General features: G+C 35.1%; 1 pseudogene; it reads left to right on the top strand.

The window, feature by feature from the left end:
- Positions 1 to 665: 665 nt before the first annotated feature.
- Positions 666 to 17,712, top strand: part of LOC123253813 — a 171,373-nt pseudogene continuing 154,326 nt past the window's right edge.

Raw genomic sequence — 17,712 nt, 5'->3', positions numbered from 1 at the left:
GAGATACATGAAAAGAGAAAGATTAAGAAACAGAGACAGGGAGAGATAGAGATCTATGTAGAACCTGAGAAAGATACTAAGAGACAGGGACAGAGAGCGTAAAGCAGAGTAATAAAGAGAGACAAACAGACTGAGAGACGGAGAGAGTATTAGATAAAGGAGGAGAAAGAGAAGGAAAAAGAGAAGAGTTAAGAGGGAAACAGAAACAGAAAAAGTGATAAAGAGAGGGAGAGAGAGAAAGGAATGATGAAGAAAAGAAAGATAAAATGAGAAACAGCTGACCAGGGGAGGACTTTTAGAGTCCATGCACACCTTGTGAATAAGATTGCTGAGAGTTTTTGAGCCCTACTGGGTATCTGGAGTCTGGAGACCCTGGCTGCCCTTCCAAGGTAGGGAAGGCAAGGGAAGCAAGTTGTTGCCTGCAGAAAGCTGGGGACTTTAGGGACATAAACTGTCTACTTCTAGCAGCAGAACCCTTGTCATCACAGAGCCATAGTCAATCACAGACTATGACTGTCAAGAGCAATAGGGACCAGGCCCCCAGTCAGTTCGGTTCAGTCTGAGTTCTGTGTTGGGTTCGGGTCATACCAGCCTAGCCAGGGCAGGAAGGGAATAGTTGGCTTTGAAGGCAGAGGTGGCATCCCCCTGAAGGGCCTGAGAGCTGCATGGAGCCAGGGGTCGAGGACAGCGGGGAGGTTCCCAATTTGGTGGCCTCTTCATCCTGGGAAGCTCCTTGGTGTGGCTTGGCCCAGAGCCTTCGCCTGATTAATGCTGGCAATGAAGGCCCTGATGGTGGCAGCAGAGACAGCAGGGATGAGGAGGTGCTTGGGCCACTGGCTTCAGGTGAGGATCTTGTTCTCTTGAAGAGGAAAGTGGACAATGAAGATGAAAGTTCCTATTTCCTGTACCTAAAGTGTAATCCTCACAGATATGAAGTAATAGTTTTACTCAGGATTTTAAGTGAAGTGAGGAATATGAAAGTGTATGCTAGAGAGGAATATTGTAGAACCAGTAGAAGAGAGAATGTTGCACTATCCAGAATAATAGTGAAAATGAAATTACTTTGTATAAGAAATACCTAAAATTAGAATGTTCTATAGGCTCTTGTAAAATTAAGCTAATTTCTTTTAGTGATAACGAAATATATATTTGTGAGTAAAATTATAGTACAAGTAAGGACAGTTTCTGCAAATTCTTCAACAAGCTATCCTGCTCTAGGATCAAGGATAGATCTAGACAGGGTTCAAACCATGAGGGAATCTGTGGGATGAAAATTATCACCAGGTACTCAACAAGTCATGAACATGGTTCAATTTCAACAGCGAAACTGTATTCCTTTTGGAGAACAACCTTTGTGTATCTTGGGAAAGAAAGAACCAGCTGTTTTAGGAGATGAACATATGCTTGATGAATTGCACAAGTCAACAACTTCAGGAATTTTAGATAAGTCATCCACTCCATCTTTCTCTTGTAAGTTTCAATTGACATCTGGAGCGGTCACAGAAGATATTAAAGCTTATATGGACAAAGACACAGAACTTTCCGCTAGAGGAAATATAGGAAATATTCAATATCCTGAAGAGAATAAAACTATACAACAAAACTAGATTCTTCCTGAAAATGATCTTAAAATTTTAATATCCTCTTATTTGCAAAAGAAAGGAAATGATAACTCAAATACACCAAGTTCTGAGCTGCTTCCTTTTCTTCAAAACCTGTGTAGTCAAATAAACCATTTCCAAGTAGGAGATGAGAATAAGCCTCAAGGAAACAAAAGTTTTAGCGTCATAAAATATTTTTTTTAACATTTATTAATATTATTTTTAACATGGTTATATGATTGATGCTCCTACTTTGCACTTCATCCCTGCACTCCCCCAACCCATGGCCGATGCATATTTCCACGGGTTTTAACGTGTCATTGATCAAGACCTTTTTCCAAATTGTTGATCGTTGCATTGGTGTGGTTGTTTCAAGTCTACATAACCAATCATGTCCACCTCAGCCCATGCATTGAACCAGCTGTTTTTCTTCTATGTTTCCTGTCCTGCAGTTCTTCTTCTGAATGTGGGTAGTGTTCTTTACCATAAGTTCCTCAGAACTGTCCTGTGTCATTGCATTGCTGTTGCTACAGAAGTCCATTACATATGATTTTACCATATTATATACGTCTCTGTGTACAGTGTTTTCCTGGCTCTGCTCCTTTCACTCTGCATCAATTACTGGAAGTCTTTCCAGTTCACATGGAATGGCTCTAGTTTATTATTCCTTTGAGCACAATAATATTCCATCACGAGCATATGCCACAATTTATTCAGCCATCCCCAATTGAAGGACATACTCTCCTTTTACAGTTTTTTTGCCACCACAAAAAGCGCAGCTATAAATATTTTCTTAAAAATCTGTTTATGATCTCTTTGGATTACAAACCTAACAATGATATGGCTGGATCAAAGGGCAGGCAGTCTTTTATAGCCCTTTGAGCATAGTTCCAAATTGCCAGCCAGAATGGTTGGATCAGTTCACAGCTCCACCAGCAATGCATCAATGTCCCAATTTTGCCACATCCCCTCCAACATTCATTACTCTCCCCTTCTTTCATTTTAGCCAATCTGCTAGGTGTGAGGTGATATCTCAGAGTTGTTTTGATTTGCATTTCTCTAATTATTAGATATTTAGAACACTTTCTCATGTGTTTATTGATACTTTTGATTTCTTTACCTGAAAATTGTCTATTCATGTCCCTTGCCCATTTATCAATTGGTGAATGGCTTGACTTGACAATTGATTTAATTCCTTGTATATTTGAGTAATTAGACCCGTCAGAGTTTTTTGTTATAAAGATTTTTCCCAACCTGTTGTTTCCCTTCTGATTTTGGCTACATTGTTTTTGTTTGTACAAAAGCTTTTTAATTTGATATAATCAAAAATCATTTACTTTACATTTTGTAATTTTCTCTAACTCCTGCTTGGTTTTAAAATCTTTCCTTTCCCAGAGACCTGACAAGTATACTCTTCTGTTTTCTCTTAACTTATTTATAGTTTCCCTCTTTATATTCAAGTCATTCACCCATTCTGAATTTATCTTGGTGTAGGGTGTGAGATGTTGATCTAAACCTAATCTCTCCCATATTGTTTTCCAAATTTCCCAGCAGTTTTTGTCACATAGCAGATTCATGTTCCAATAGTTGGGCTCTTTGGGTTTGTCATACACTGTCTTGCTGATGTCATTTACCCCAAGTATATTCCACTGATCCTCCCTTCTGTCTCTTAGCCAGTACCATATTGTTTTGATAACTGCTGCTTTATAGTGTAGTTTAATATCTGGTACTGCTAGGCCCCCTTCCTTCACATTTTTTTTCCATTATTCCCTTGATATTCTTGATCATTTTTTATTCCAAATGAACTTCGTTATAATTTTTCCTAATTCAGTAAAGAAGTTTTTTGGTAGTTTGATAGCTAAAGTAGTTTGATGGCGCTAAATAGGTAAATTCATTTGGGTATAATTGTCATTTTTATTATGTTAGTTCGTCTTACCCATGAGTAATCAATGTTTTTCCAATCGTTTAGATCTAGTTTTATTTGTTTGGAAAGTGTTTTGTAGTTGTTTTCGTATAATTTCATATAGTTCCTGTGTTTGTTTTGGTAGATAGATTCCTAAGTATTTTATATTGTCTAGGGTGATTTTAAATGGTGTTTCTCTTTCTCTTTCTTGCTTCTCTAATGTGTTGGAAATGTATAGAAATGCTGATGATTTATGAGCACTTATTTTGTATGCTGCAACTTTGCTAAAGTTGTTTATTATTTCTACAAGCTTCTTAGTTGATTCTCTAGGATTTTTAAGTAGACCATAATATCATCTGCAAATAGTGATAGCTTAGACTCCTTGTTGTCTATTTTGATATCTTCAATTTCTTTTTCTTCTCTAATCGCTACTGTTAGTGTTTCTAGTACTATGTTGAATAATAGAGGTGATAATGGGCATCTTCGTTTCACTCCTGATGTTATTGGGAAGGCTTCTAATTCATCCCCATTGCATATGATGCTTGTTGATGGTTTTAGTTATATACTATTTATTATTTTTAGGAAAGGTCTTTCTATTCCTATACTTTTCAGTGTGTTCAAAAGGAATGGATGATGTATTTTGTCAAAGGCTGTTTCAGCATCTATTGAGATTATCATGTAATTTTTGTTTGTTTGATTGCTGATATGGTCAATTATGTGGATGGTTTTCCTAATGTTGAACCATCCTTGCATTCCTGGTATAAATCCCACCTGATCATGGTGGATGATCCTCTTGATTATTTGCTAGAGTTTCTTTGTTAGTATTCTATTTAAGATTTTTGCATCTATGTTCATTAGGGAGATTGTTCTGTAGTTTCTTTCTCTGTTTTTGATCTACCTGGCTTTGGAATCACTACGATATTTGTGTCATGAAAGGATTTTAGTAGTACTCCTTCTTTGCTTATTATATCAAATAATTTGTATAGTATTGCGATTAGTTACTCTTTGAATGTCTTATAGAATTCACTTGTGAATCCCTCAGGTCCTGGCAATTTTTAATTAGGGAGTTCTTTGATAGCTTGTTTAATTCTTTTTCTGATGTAGGTATTCTTTTTCTTCTGCTGTTAATGTAGGCAATTTATATTTTTATAAATATTCATCCATATCTCCTAGATTGTTATATTTATTGCCATATACTTGGGTGAAATAGTTTTTAATGATTACCTTAATTAATGATTCCCTTCATTAGAGGTGAGGTGTCCCTTTTCATCTTTGATACTGTTAATTTTTGTTTCTTCTTTCTTTTTTTTTTAACTAGATTGACAAGTACTTTGTCTATTTTATCTGTTTTTTTTCAAAATACCAGCTTCTAGTATCATTTATTAATTCAATAGTTCTTTTACTTTCAATTTTATTAATTTCTCCCTTGATTTTTAGTATTTCTAATTTAGTTTTCATCTGGGGATTTTTAATTTGCTCACTTTCTAGTTTTTTAAGTTGCATGCCCAATTCATTAATCTCTGCCATCCCTAATTTGTTAATATATTCACTCAAGGATATCAATTTCCCCCTGACTACTTACTGTCTTGGCGGCATCCCACATAGTTTGGTAGGATGTCTCATCATTGTCATTCTCTTCAATAAAATTGTTGATTGTTTCTATGCTTTCTTCTTTGACTAACTGGTTTTGGAGAATCATATTATCTAATTTCCAATTAATTTTTGATTTGCCTGTCCATGTGCCTTTACTAATTATTATTTTTATTGCATTATGGTCTGAGAAGGTTATATTTATTATTTCTGCTCTTTTGCATTTGTTTGCAATGTTTCTATGCCCTATTACATGGTCTATCTTTGTGTATGTAACAGGTGTAGCTGAAAAGAAAGTGTATTCCTTTTTGTTCCTATTTCTTTTTCTGCACATATCTATTAAATCTAATTTTTCTAGGACTTCATTCATCTCTCTTACCTTTTTTTTATTTATATTTTGGTTTGATATATCTAGATTTGAAAGAGGGATATTTAGATCTCCCACTATTATGGTTTTACTATCTATTTCCTTCTTGAGAGCTGCCAGTTTCTCTTTTACAAATCCAGTTGCTAAGCCATTTGATGCATACATATTAGGCAATGTTATTTCCTCATTGTCTATACTGCCTTTAATCAGGATGTAATGACCTTTTTAAATCATATCTATTTTTAATTTGGCTTTGTCAGAAATCATAATTGTTACTCCTGCCTTCTTTTTCTCATTTGATGCCCAAAGGATTTTGCTCAAGCCCTTTACCTTAAACCTGTGTATGTCCACGCATCTCATATTTGTTTCTTGTAGACAACATATGGTAGGATTTTGGTTTCTAATCCACTCTGCTATTTGTTTCATTTTTATGTGTGAGTTCATCCCATTCACATTCAGTTATAATTATCAGTTGTGTATTCCCCAACATTTCGGTATCCTCTCCTAGTTCTACCTCTTCCTCTTACACTATTTACTTTTAAACCCGTGGTTTGCTTTATGCCAGTAACCCTTGTCCCCTCCCTTGATTTACTTCCCTTTCTACCCCTTTCCTTATTGTTCCCCTCTATTTATTTTTAAGGCCTAATTAATTCCCTCCCCTACTTCTCCCCTCTCTTTTTTTGACCTCCCCATTTCCCTGCTCCCCTTGGTTTATCCCTTCTGACTTTCTCAGTAGGGTTAGATAGAGTTTTATATCCCAAAGGACGAAGTTACTTTTCCCTCTCAGGGTTAATTCCACTGGGAGTAAGGTTTACATATTGTGTAAATAGAATCAGCTCTAGCCCATTCATAGTTAAACTCATACTTAACCTAGGCATAGAAATGATGTAATTCCTCATCTTCCTTAGTGGGGAGGGGAGAGGAGATACCCACACGTGACAATAAGTAACAAATCAAGAACAAGGGACTGCCCTTTGGGCAGTCCAAATCAATATAGAGACTGCCATTTGTCCACTTGAATTAGAGGTGGACCAATAGGAAGTGATGAAAGACACTATCTCTTTAAGTAAGTTGGTTACTTCCTGTGGAGGCAGTTCCCTCTCTGAAATTGGTGCTGAAGGACCTCTCCTGAGACCACAAAATGCTTACACTCTGTATTGTCACGTGGGTAAGTTAGGCTGACTTCCTTGACCTACCTAGGCTGCTTCCAAGCTCTGCCTATCTGGTTCCTGGGCCTTGTGGCTTGCAGCTTCATTTATTTAGCCTTTTGACCTTCTTTCTCATCCAGGCCTGACCAGGCCTGGACTAGCCTATCCCTTTCTCTTTATTCCTATACTTTTACCTTCCTGATTGTAAATAAACTTGCCTCAACCTGTTGTGTGGAGATGCAAAGCATGGAATCCTTGCAAAGGTACAGGGATAACCTCACCCAGAATTCCAGGGGATCCCCCTGGAGAACTTTGGGGGAATAGCAGTTGAGAAGGGTTGGAGTCAGTTAATTTGTGGGAGTGGATGTGAGCAGACACTCTGCTTGCTACTCCTGACTTGAGGGTTCCCCTAAGGTGGCCATTGTAGCATAAGCCAGTGGTTTCTACTCATAGGGTTAGCCTGTTTGTTATTACTATTCTTCATTAATATAATTATATAATTACTTAATGATTAGAGAGTAAAATATTTATCAATAGCAAGAGCCAGTTTTAGTTAAGTGCTTCATCCCCTCCAGTGAGGAGAGGGGAAGGGCAGCATCAATTTAACAGTTCAGGGTCTCCTCTCATTATCCTAAAACCTTCAATAACTTCTCTAATTTTCCTTGTTAATTCCTAATATAACTATTTATCTTCAAATCTGTGCCTGATAATTATTTGGGAAAGATACTCACAACTCAGTCTGAACATCTAGTTTGAATCCTGTTTTCCTACCAGTTTAAGAAGATCTTCTCTTTCCTCATCAGTTAGATAACTAACTTCAATATACATTTCTAACAGATCTGTGAGGCATATAATTAAAGAAGAAAGAACATCATTGGAGTTTCAGCCATAACTGAAACTTACCAGAAGAATCTTATTCCTGTCTTCATTACCAACTGAAGCAGAAGCAGTTAGAGGGGGAAGGGTTTGAGATCCAGGTGTGTTTAGCCCCCTCCTTTCCTCACTGAAGCCTGTCAATCTCTGGCTCTTGACTTAAAGCTCTATTTGGTCCTGACACATTTATCTGCTTCTCCAAACTATCTGTTATTATCATCATAACAAACCTGATGCTGACTTCAGTCTGATTTAATTACGGAATCAATCTGAACTGTTGATTCCTGGTGGCCACCTTTTAAATATATTTCTATAAAATACCTAAATTTCCCTCTTACAATATTACCTCTTAATATTCTCTTCCTCTCCTTCTTATTATACTATTCATCCCTTCCCCTTCCCGTGCCCTCTTTGTGTGTAATATAATATCCTATTCTCCGTATTCATTCAAGTTTCTCTTGATGTCCTTTACAATTCACTTCCCTTCCTCCCTCCCTCATATCATCTTAGATCATTTAGTATTCCAAAGTCTCCCTATGAATAATTCTAACATCTCACACCCTACACCAAGATGAATTCAGAATGGGTGAATGACTTGAATATAAAGAGGGAAACTATAAATAAGTTGTGAACATGGAATAGTTTACTTGTCAGATCTCTGGGAAAGGAAACATTTTAAAACCAAGCAAGAGTTAGAGAAAATTACAAAATGTAAAATAAATGATTTTGATTACATCAAACTAAAAAGCTTTTTTACAAACAAAAACAATATAGCCAAAATCTGAAGGGAAACAACAAATTGGGAAAAAAAACTTTAAAAGTAAAAACTCTGACAGGGGTCTAATGACTCAATTATACAAAGAGTTAAACCAATTGTATAAAAAATCTAGAATTTCCTCAATTGATAAATGGGCAAGAGACATGAATAGGCAATTTTCAGATAAAGAAATCAAAAGTATCAATAAGCACATGAGAAAGTGTTTTAAATCTCTAATAATTAGAGAAATGCAAATCAAAACAACTCTGAGGTATCACCTCACACCTAGGAGATTGGCTCAAATGATAGCACAGGAGAGTGTTGGAGGGGATGTGGTAAAACTTGGACATTAGTTTATTGGTAGCGGAGTTGTAAACTGATTCAATCATTCTCGATGGCAATTTGGAATTATGCCCAACGAGTGCTAAAATAATGTCTGACATTTGATCCAGCCATTCCATTGTTGGGTTTGTACCCCAAAGAGATCATAGATAAACAGACTTGTGTGAAAATATTTATAGCTGCGCTTTTTGTGGTGGCAACAAATTGGAAAATGAGGGAATACCCTTCAATTGGGGAATGGCTGAACAAATGGTTATATATGCTTTTGATGGAATAGTATTGTGCACAAAGGAATAATAAACTGGAGCAGTTACATGTGAACTGGAAAGACCTCCAGGAATTGATGCAGAGTGAAAGGAGCAGAGCCAAAAGAACATTGTACACAGAGACTGATAAACTGTGGTAAAATTGAATGTAATGGACTTCTGTAGTAAGAGCAATGCAATGACCCAGGAAAATTCTGACGGATTTATGGAAAAGAATGCTACCTACATTCAGAGGAAGAACTACAGGAGTGGAAACAGAAAAAAAACTGCTTGAGCACATGGGTTGGGGATGTACTTGAAGCTACCACACCAATGTAACTATCAACAATTTGGAAATAGGTCTTGATCAATGACACATGTTAAAACCAGTGGAAATATGCATCAGCCATGGAGAGGGAGCTCGGGGGGCGGGGGAGGTGAAGGGGAATGAAAGAGCATGAATTATGTAATCATGTTAACTTTTCTAAAAAATAATTAATAAATGTTTAAAAACAAAGTTGCCCTGACTTTCTCCAGCAAAAGGGGAAAGTGGAGATTGAAAGAATCCTCAGATCACCTCCTACATTTAATCCCCAAGTTACAATTCCAAGGCATATTATACCTAAATTCAAGAACTACCTGAGAAAAGAAAAAAATATTACAAGATACAAAGAAGAAGTCATTCAAATAAACCATAGAGCTACAGTTAGGATAACACAGATTCTGACTATATTTACACTGAAGGACCAGAAGGCATGGAATATGATATTCTGGAAAGCAAAGGAACTAAGCCTACAACCAAGAATCAACTACTCAGCAACACTGACTATCTTCTTGCAGAGGAAAGTATGACAATTTCATAAAACATAAGACTTACAAGCATTCATAAAGAAAAGACAGGACTTAAATTCAAAAGTTGATATCTAAACATGGAAATTAAAACAATCACCAAAATGTAATTAAAAGAGAGGGAAGAAAACCAGAAAACCAAAATTTTCTTTAAAGGACCAAATAAATTCAAATAATTTGTATTCCTATAAGAAAAGATGATATTTGTAACTCTTAAAAATTGTTATTATCATCAGGACAGCTAGAAAAAAGTATACTTAAGGGACTAATGAGTGAGTTTTAAAATATAAACAATCAAGAAATGAATTCTCTGACATCACTGAGCTTACATTCTTACATTGAGGAAAGAGGTCATATGAATGAAAGCTGTAAGGGATAGAATAGGGTATGATTTCCAGCTGGTAGCCACCAAGATATTCAGAATCATGAAAAGATAAATAAATCTTTAGAGTTCAGTATGCCAGAGGCCACAAGATATCTATATGCATTCATTTATAAGGTTTCCCTTAAAATATGAAGATAAATTTTAATAAATGGAAAGTTATTTGGTACTCATGGCTGGGTCAAGCCAACATTATAAAAATGAAAATATTTCCAGAGTTCACTTACAAATGGAATCCTATAGCAATGACACAATCAAAAAGATACATTACAGAACTCATTAAAATAACAACAAAACTCACATGGGAAAAAGCCTAAAATATTAAGGAAAATGATGAAAAAAGTATAAGATATCAATTATGTGTTCAGAAGTCAAACAATAATATTAAGAAGCAGTCATCAAAACATAAATGACTGGTTAAAAAATAGAGAAACAAACCAATGGAAAAGACTTGGCACAGGAGAACTAGCATCAATGAGATTTCATATCCTATGTTTGACAAATCTGAACACATATATTACTTAAGAATGACATTTTTGATTAAAAATGTGTTAAACAGAAAAAGATTGAAAAGTAGGCTTAGATTAGCTTACAGTCTAATTCAAAATAAATTCTAAAAGTATATGGGACCTTAAGGAATTATAGTATAAAAAAATGAGAAAAATATTAGGATATTATTTGTCCTGTTAAATAATTCATAGATTAATCAGATCTTCTTCAAGACATAGATTGACAGTTCCAGACTTAAGTTAAAAATATTGGGCCAAGCCTAGGAGAAAACTTTCCTAATCCCTGCATCAATGGCAATGATTAGAGAAAAGCTATCATTCTCCCAGATAGCAGACCAAGTGACCTGTCACACTACCTCTAGTTTACTAATGGGCTGAAAATAGAAGCTAGCCCTTTTCAGTGCCAACTGGATGGCCCTGCATGGCTCTTAGTTGAATGTATTTGTGGGACCCAAACAGGAAAACTATCTTGCACTTACTCTTTTATTGTTGGCATCATCCAAGACAGAAGAAATAAAGAAAGAATGTTCTTAGTACATACCAATGGGCATGGAACCCTTCTGACACCTGAGAAGGCGTCCATTCCTAATATTCCAAACCCCTAGTCTTTTTGATAGAATCCAGAGATATATCTTTTCCATGGCACTACCAAAGGATATTGCCTTCCATTTGGAAGGCAGATTCTTGTTCTCTTTCTTAGACACTAAAATGTGACTAAGAGTTACCAATCCTTTGGGCCATACATATATTTATGTTAACTACTAAAATAGTTGTTAAAATGTCCTCTTGACTTAATATCTCCCCTTATCTAATACTCAATGTCATCCAGTGCAGAACATGCATAATTGAAATGCCTCAGGTTAACCAGACCTTGAAATGAGTGAATGAGTTCACAAATTGATTACTCACAACAGATGAAAGATTGTAGTTTGGGGCCACCTACTACATAGTTGTGGGGAAGTAGATGCTATGCCTTTATACTTCTTACCAACACTCACTCGGAAGAAAGTGATACATGTACAATGGCAAAGCTTCATTAGTCATTTCCCCAAAAGCAAGATATATTATGCTATATAGACTCTCTAAAACTCTCCTTTGCATAATTTGATATTTTAGACTTAAATTCTTCCAAGCAGCATTTCATCTAAAATCTTCCTATACATTCTTTAAAAAGGAATCTGATACTTTTTCTTAAGACATATATGTATATATATATACATATATATGTAATATCACATATGTGATATGTGATGTCATGTGATGTTATTTTAAATTACATTATGTTACATTACATTACATTATACTATATTTTTGTATTCACTGCTGATCTCAACATTAATGCTCTTTCTTCTCTAGTTTTTCAAAAGAACCCTTTCTCTTGCTTTTCCTTCTACCAGAGATCTCTTTCCCTATGTCTTCTGTTAGAATATCCATCCGGTTGCAAATTCTAAATGGCAAATATACAAAAAGTAACTGTAAATGTCTCACATGCCATGCAGAAAATACTGTAATATTAAATGCATTCCTTTGAGACACTAATACAGTAAAACCACATGCAATAAAGGACTCCTGAAAGATTAAAATTTCATTAGACAATTAAAAAAAACTAATCATAAAGAATGGTTATTTATTTAATTAAAGAAAATGGCAGTGATTTGAAAACATGACAAAATTTATCATATTGAAGTCAAAGCAGTACTTAGGGGAAGCTATATTGCCAAATACTTACACCAATTAAATAGAGAAAGTGTAGATCAATGAATTATGCATTCAGCTTTAAAAAATATGTAAAGAACTAATTTTAAAATACCAAATAATACCAGCTTGGAAATGTTGAAAATCAGAGAAAAGATTATTAATGTTAGAATACCAATGAAATAATACAAGTGAAATAGTACAAGGAGATAGGTCTAAGAGAAAAAATAAAACTGATAAATCACTCGTTAATTTGATTAAAAAAAGAAAACCATATTATCAGTAAAGAATACAAAGATATTGAATTCACTAATGAAGAAGAAATTTTAAAAATTGTTAGGAGCTATATTGCTCAATTATATGCGAATATATCTGAAAACTATAGTTAAATGGATCAATATTAATTGAAATATAACAGAAGAGTAACAAAGTGACAAAATAGGAATTAAATGATTCATTTATTTAAAAATTTTATTTAGACATTTTTTCCATGTTTACATGAATCATGATTGGTCCCATCCCTCTTCCTTCCCTGCTCCTAGGGTTGACAAGAAATTCCACTGGGTTATACATGTATCACTATTAAAAACCTATTTCCATATTATTCATATTTGCAATAGAGTGAACTTTAACATCAAAACCCACATCACATGCCCTTTGAGTCACGTGATTTATCATGTTTTTCTTCTGCATTTCTGTTTTCACAGTATTTTCTCTGCATGTGGATAGTGTTCTTTCTCATGGGTTCCTCAGGATTGTTCTGGGTCTTTGCATTCCTGCTAGTAGAGAAGTCTATTACATTCTACTGTGCCATAATATATCAGTCTCTGTGTATAATGTTGACCTGGTTCTGCTCTTTTGCTCTGCATCAATTCCTGGTGGTCTTTCCAGTTCACATAGAAATCCTCCAGTTCTTTATTCCTTTCAGTACTATAGTGTTCCATCACCATCAGGTATCATAATTTGTTCAGTCATTCCCTAATCCATGGAAACTCCCTCATTTTCCAATTTTTTGACACCACAAAGAACAGAGGTATAAAGATTTTTGTACAAGTATTTCTCCATATTATCCCTTTGGGGTGAAACCCAGTAGTGGTATGGCTGAATTGAAGAGCAAGTATTCTTTTAAAGCCATTTGCACATCATTCAAAATTGCCCTCCAGAATGGTAGGTCGAATTCTGAACTCCACCAGCAGTGTATTAATTGTCAAATTTCCACATCCCTTCCAACATGCATCACTTTCCTTTGCTGCCATAATGGCCAGTCTGCTAGGTGTGAAGTGGTGCCTGAATATTGTTAGTGTGTAGTGACAGTGAAGGGAGGAAGGTGGGAAGATAGGATGGATGGAAGAAAGGAGAGAGGAAGGTAGAGGAAGGGAAAGAAAAGTAGCCATCCCCAGCATGGGGTGGGGGGGGTGTTAGGTGGTTAGGATTGACCAGAGCCACTAATAAATGATCATAGAGCAACTTTAGGGTTTGAATAGCTACATTTTATTTTAATTAGAAAACTAGGAGATAGGAAGAAAGGGAAAAAGGAACCAAGAGAGGGATCTGCACGGTTCAGGGTGGAGAGAGATACCAGGTTGAGAGAGCCCAGCCAGGCTCCAAGGTCCAAAGAGAGCAGAGCTCAAGGTGGAGAGAGTGAAAAGGCGCCAAGCTTTACCTTTTATACTTTCCCTGTCACCTCCCCAAAGGAAGTTGTAGTAGAGAGAGTCCTGGGAGACTTAGTCTTCCAGGGATTACAATAATTTCAAATGACACATTAGAATAAATCACACTGGGTCATAGTGAATAATCCTTGGATTATATGCTGTAGTGTCATTCCTAACATTTTATTTAAGATTTTTTTTCATCAGTATTCATTAGGAAAACTTGTCTGTAATTTCCTTTCTATGTTTTTGGTCTTCCAGGCTTTTGAATCAGAAACATATTTCTGTCATGAAAAGAATTTAATAGGACCTTTCCCCCCCTAATTTTACCACATAGTTTGTATAATACTGGGATTAATTGTTTTTTAAATATTTGATAGAATTCACTTGTGAATTGACTTGGCCCTGGAAATTTTTTCTTCAGGAGTTCCTTGATGGCTTTTTTATTTCATTTTCTGAAAAAGGATTAAGTATTTTATTTCCTCTTTTGTTAATCTTGAAAACTTATATTTTTGTAAATGTTGATCGATTGCACCTTGATTATCAGATTGTTTTGTCATATAATTGATCAAAATAGCTCCTGGTGCTTACTTTAATTTCCTCTTCTTTAGAGATGAAATCATCCTTTCATGTTGTGATTTGTTTGTCTTCTTTCCTTTTTTAAATAAATTAACCAAATGTAACCCATTTTATTTGTTTTCCTCCATACAACCTGCTCCTATTCTTAGTTTTTTAGTGCAATAGTTTTTTAAATTTCAATTTCATTAATTTCTTCTTTTCAATTTTGGGATTTTTAATTTAGTCTTCAATTTGGAATTTTTAATTTGTTCCTTTCCTATTAATTGTATGCTCAATTGAGTAATCTGCTTTTCTCTAAATGAATAGTTCCCTGGATACTGCTTTATTTGTATCCCATAAACTTTTCATGAATTTTCTCCTCAATTATTTTTTCTATGATTTGTTAATTTAGTCACACATTCTGAAGAACGTGATTGTTTCTATTCCAATTATTTTTTAATTTGCTTTTCCATGAATACTTAATGATTATAATTTTTATTGGATCATGATTTGGAAAAGTTTCATTCATATTCTCTGCCTTTCTGCATTTCATTGTGAAGGTTTCTAATCTGAATTCATGGTCAATTTTTTTTTATATTTACTATGTGCTAATGAAAAAATCCCTGTTCAGTCATCTCTGGATATCTATTCAATCAAACTTTTAAGAATTTTCATTCACTTTTTTTTCACTATGCTTTTTTATAAACATTTATTAATATTCATTTTAACATGGTTACATGATTCATGCTCCTACTTTCCCCTTCACCCCTCTTAACTCCCCCCACCCATGGCCAAAGCACATTTCCACTGGTTTTCTCATGTGTCTTTGATCAAGACCTATTTCCAAATTGTTGATAGTTGCATTGGTGTGGTAGTTTCGAGTCTACATCCCCAATCATGTCCACCCTGACCCATGCATTCAAGCAGTTGTTTTTCTTATATGTTTCCTCCCCTGCAGTCCTTCCTCTGAATATGGGTAGCATTCTTTACCATAAATCCCTCAGAATTGTCCTGGGTAACAGCATTGCTGGTAGTACAGAATTCCATTGAATTCCATTTTACCATAGTATATCAGTCTCTGTGTACCGTGTTCTTCTGGCTCTGCTCCTTTCACTCTGCATCAGTTCCTGGAGGTCTTTCCAGTTCACCTGGAACTCCTCTAGTTTATTATTCCTTTTAGAACAATAGTATTCCATCACCAGCATATACCACAGTTTGTTCAGCCATTCCCCAATTGAAGGACATACCCACCTTTTCCAGTTTTTTGCCACCACAATAAGCGCAACTATTAATATTTTTGTACAAGTCTGTTTATCTATGATCTCTTTGGGGTACAAACCCAGCAATGGTATGGCTGGGTCAAAGGACAGGCAACCTTTCATAGCCCATTGAACCTAGTTCCAAATTGACAACAAGAACGGTTGGATCAGTTCACAACGCCACCAGCAATGCATCAATGCCCCAATTTTGCCACATCCACTCCATCATTCATTACTCTCGCATTCTTTCATTTTAGCCAATCTGCTAAGTGTGAGGTGATACCTCAGAGTTGTTTTGATTTGCATTTCTCTAATTATTAGAAATTTAAAACACTTTCTCATATGCTTATTGATACTTTTGATTTCTTTACCTTAAAATTGCCTATTCATGTCTCTTGCCCATTAATCAATTGGGGAATGGCTTGATGTTTTATACAATTGCTTTAACTCTTTGTATATTTGAGTAACTAGACCCGAGTTTTTCGTTATAAAGATTTTTTTCCAAATTTGTTGCTTCCCTTCTGATTTTGACTACATGGTTTTTGTTTGTACAAAAGCTTTTTAGATTAATGTAATCAAAACCATTTATTTTACATTTTCTAATTTTCTCTAACTCTTAATTGGTTTTAAACTCTTTCCTTTCCCACAGATCTGACAAGTATACTATTCTGTGTTCACTTAAATTATTTATAGTTTCCCTCTTAATATTCAAGTCATTCACACATTCTGAATTTATCTTTGTGTAGGGTGTGAGATGTTGATCTAAACCTAATCTCTCCCATATTGTTTTCCAAGTTTCCCAGCAGTTTTTGTCAAATAGTGGATTCATGTCCCAAAAGTTGGGCTCTTTGGGTTTATCATACACTGTCTTGCTGATGTGATTTACCCCAAGTCTATTCCACTGATCCTCCTCTCAGTCTCTTAGCCAGTACCATATTGTTTTGATGACTGATGCTTTATAGTATAGTTTAATATCTGGTACTGCTAGGCCCCCTTCCTTCACATTTTTTTCATTATATCCCTTGATATTCCTGAGCTTTTGGTATTCCAAATGAAATTTAGTATATTTTTTTTCTAATTCAGTAAAGAAGTGTTTTGGTAGTTTGATAGGTATGGCGCTAAATAGGTAAATAAATTTGGGTAGAATGGTCATTTTTATTATGTTAGCTCATCCTACCCATGAGCAGGCAATGGCTTTCCAATTGTTTAGATCCAGTTTTATTTGTTTGGAAAGTATTTTGTAGTTGTTTTCATAAAATTGCTGTGTTTCTTTTGGTAGATAGATTCCTAAGTATTTTATATTGTCTAGGGTGACTTTAAATGGTGTTTCTCTTTCTTCTTCTTGCTGCTTTAATGTGTTGAGATGTATAGAAATGCTGATGATTTATGTGCATTTATTTTGTATCCTGCAACTTTGCTAAAGTTGTTATTTCTACAAGCTTCTTAGTTGATTCTCTAGGATTTTTTAAGTAGACCATCATATCATCTGCAAAGAGTGATAGCTTAGTCTCCTCATTGCCTATTTTGATACCTTCAATTTCTTTTTCTTCTCTAATTGCTACTGCTAGTGTTTCTAGTACTATATTGATTAATAAAAGTGATAATGGGCATCCTTGTTTTACTACTGATTTTATTGGGAAGGCTTCTAATTTATCCCCATTGCATATGATATTTGTTGATGGTTTTAGGTATATACTATTTATTATTTTTAAGAAAGTTCCTTCTATTCCTATACTTTTCAATGTTTTCAGTAGGAACGGATGCTGTATTTTGTCAAAGGGTTTTTCAGCATCTATTGAGATAATCATATTATTTTTGTTTGTTAGACTGTTGATATGGTCAATTATGTGGATGGTTTTCCTAATGCTGAACCAACCTTGCTTTCCTGGTATAAATCCCACCACGTCATGGTGGATGAACTTCTTAATTACTTGCTACAGTCTCTTTGCTAGTATTCTATTTAAGATTTTTGCATCTATGTTCAT

The sequence above is a fragment of the Gracilinanus agilis genome, chromosome X, assembly GCF_016433145.1.
Source record: "Gracilinanus agilis isolate LMUSP501 chromosome X, AgileGrace, whole genome shotgun sequence".
NCBI classification, from domain to species: domain Eukaryota; kingdom Metazoa; phylum Chordata; class Mammalia; order Didelphimorphia; family Didelphidae; genus Gracilinanus; species Gracilinanus agilis.
The sequence above is the reverse complement of the archived record's forward strand: the minus strand, read 5'-3'. Positions and strand labels throughout refer to the sequence as shown.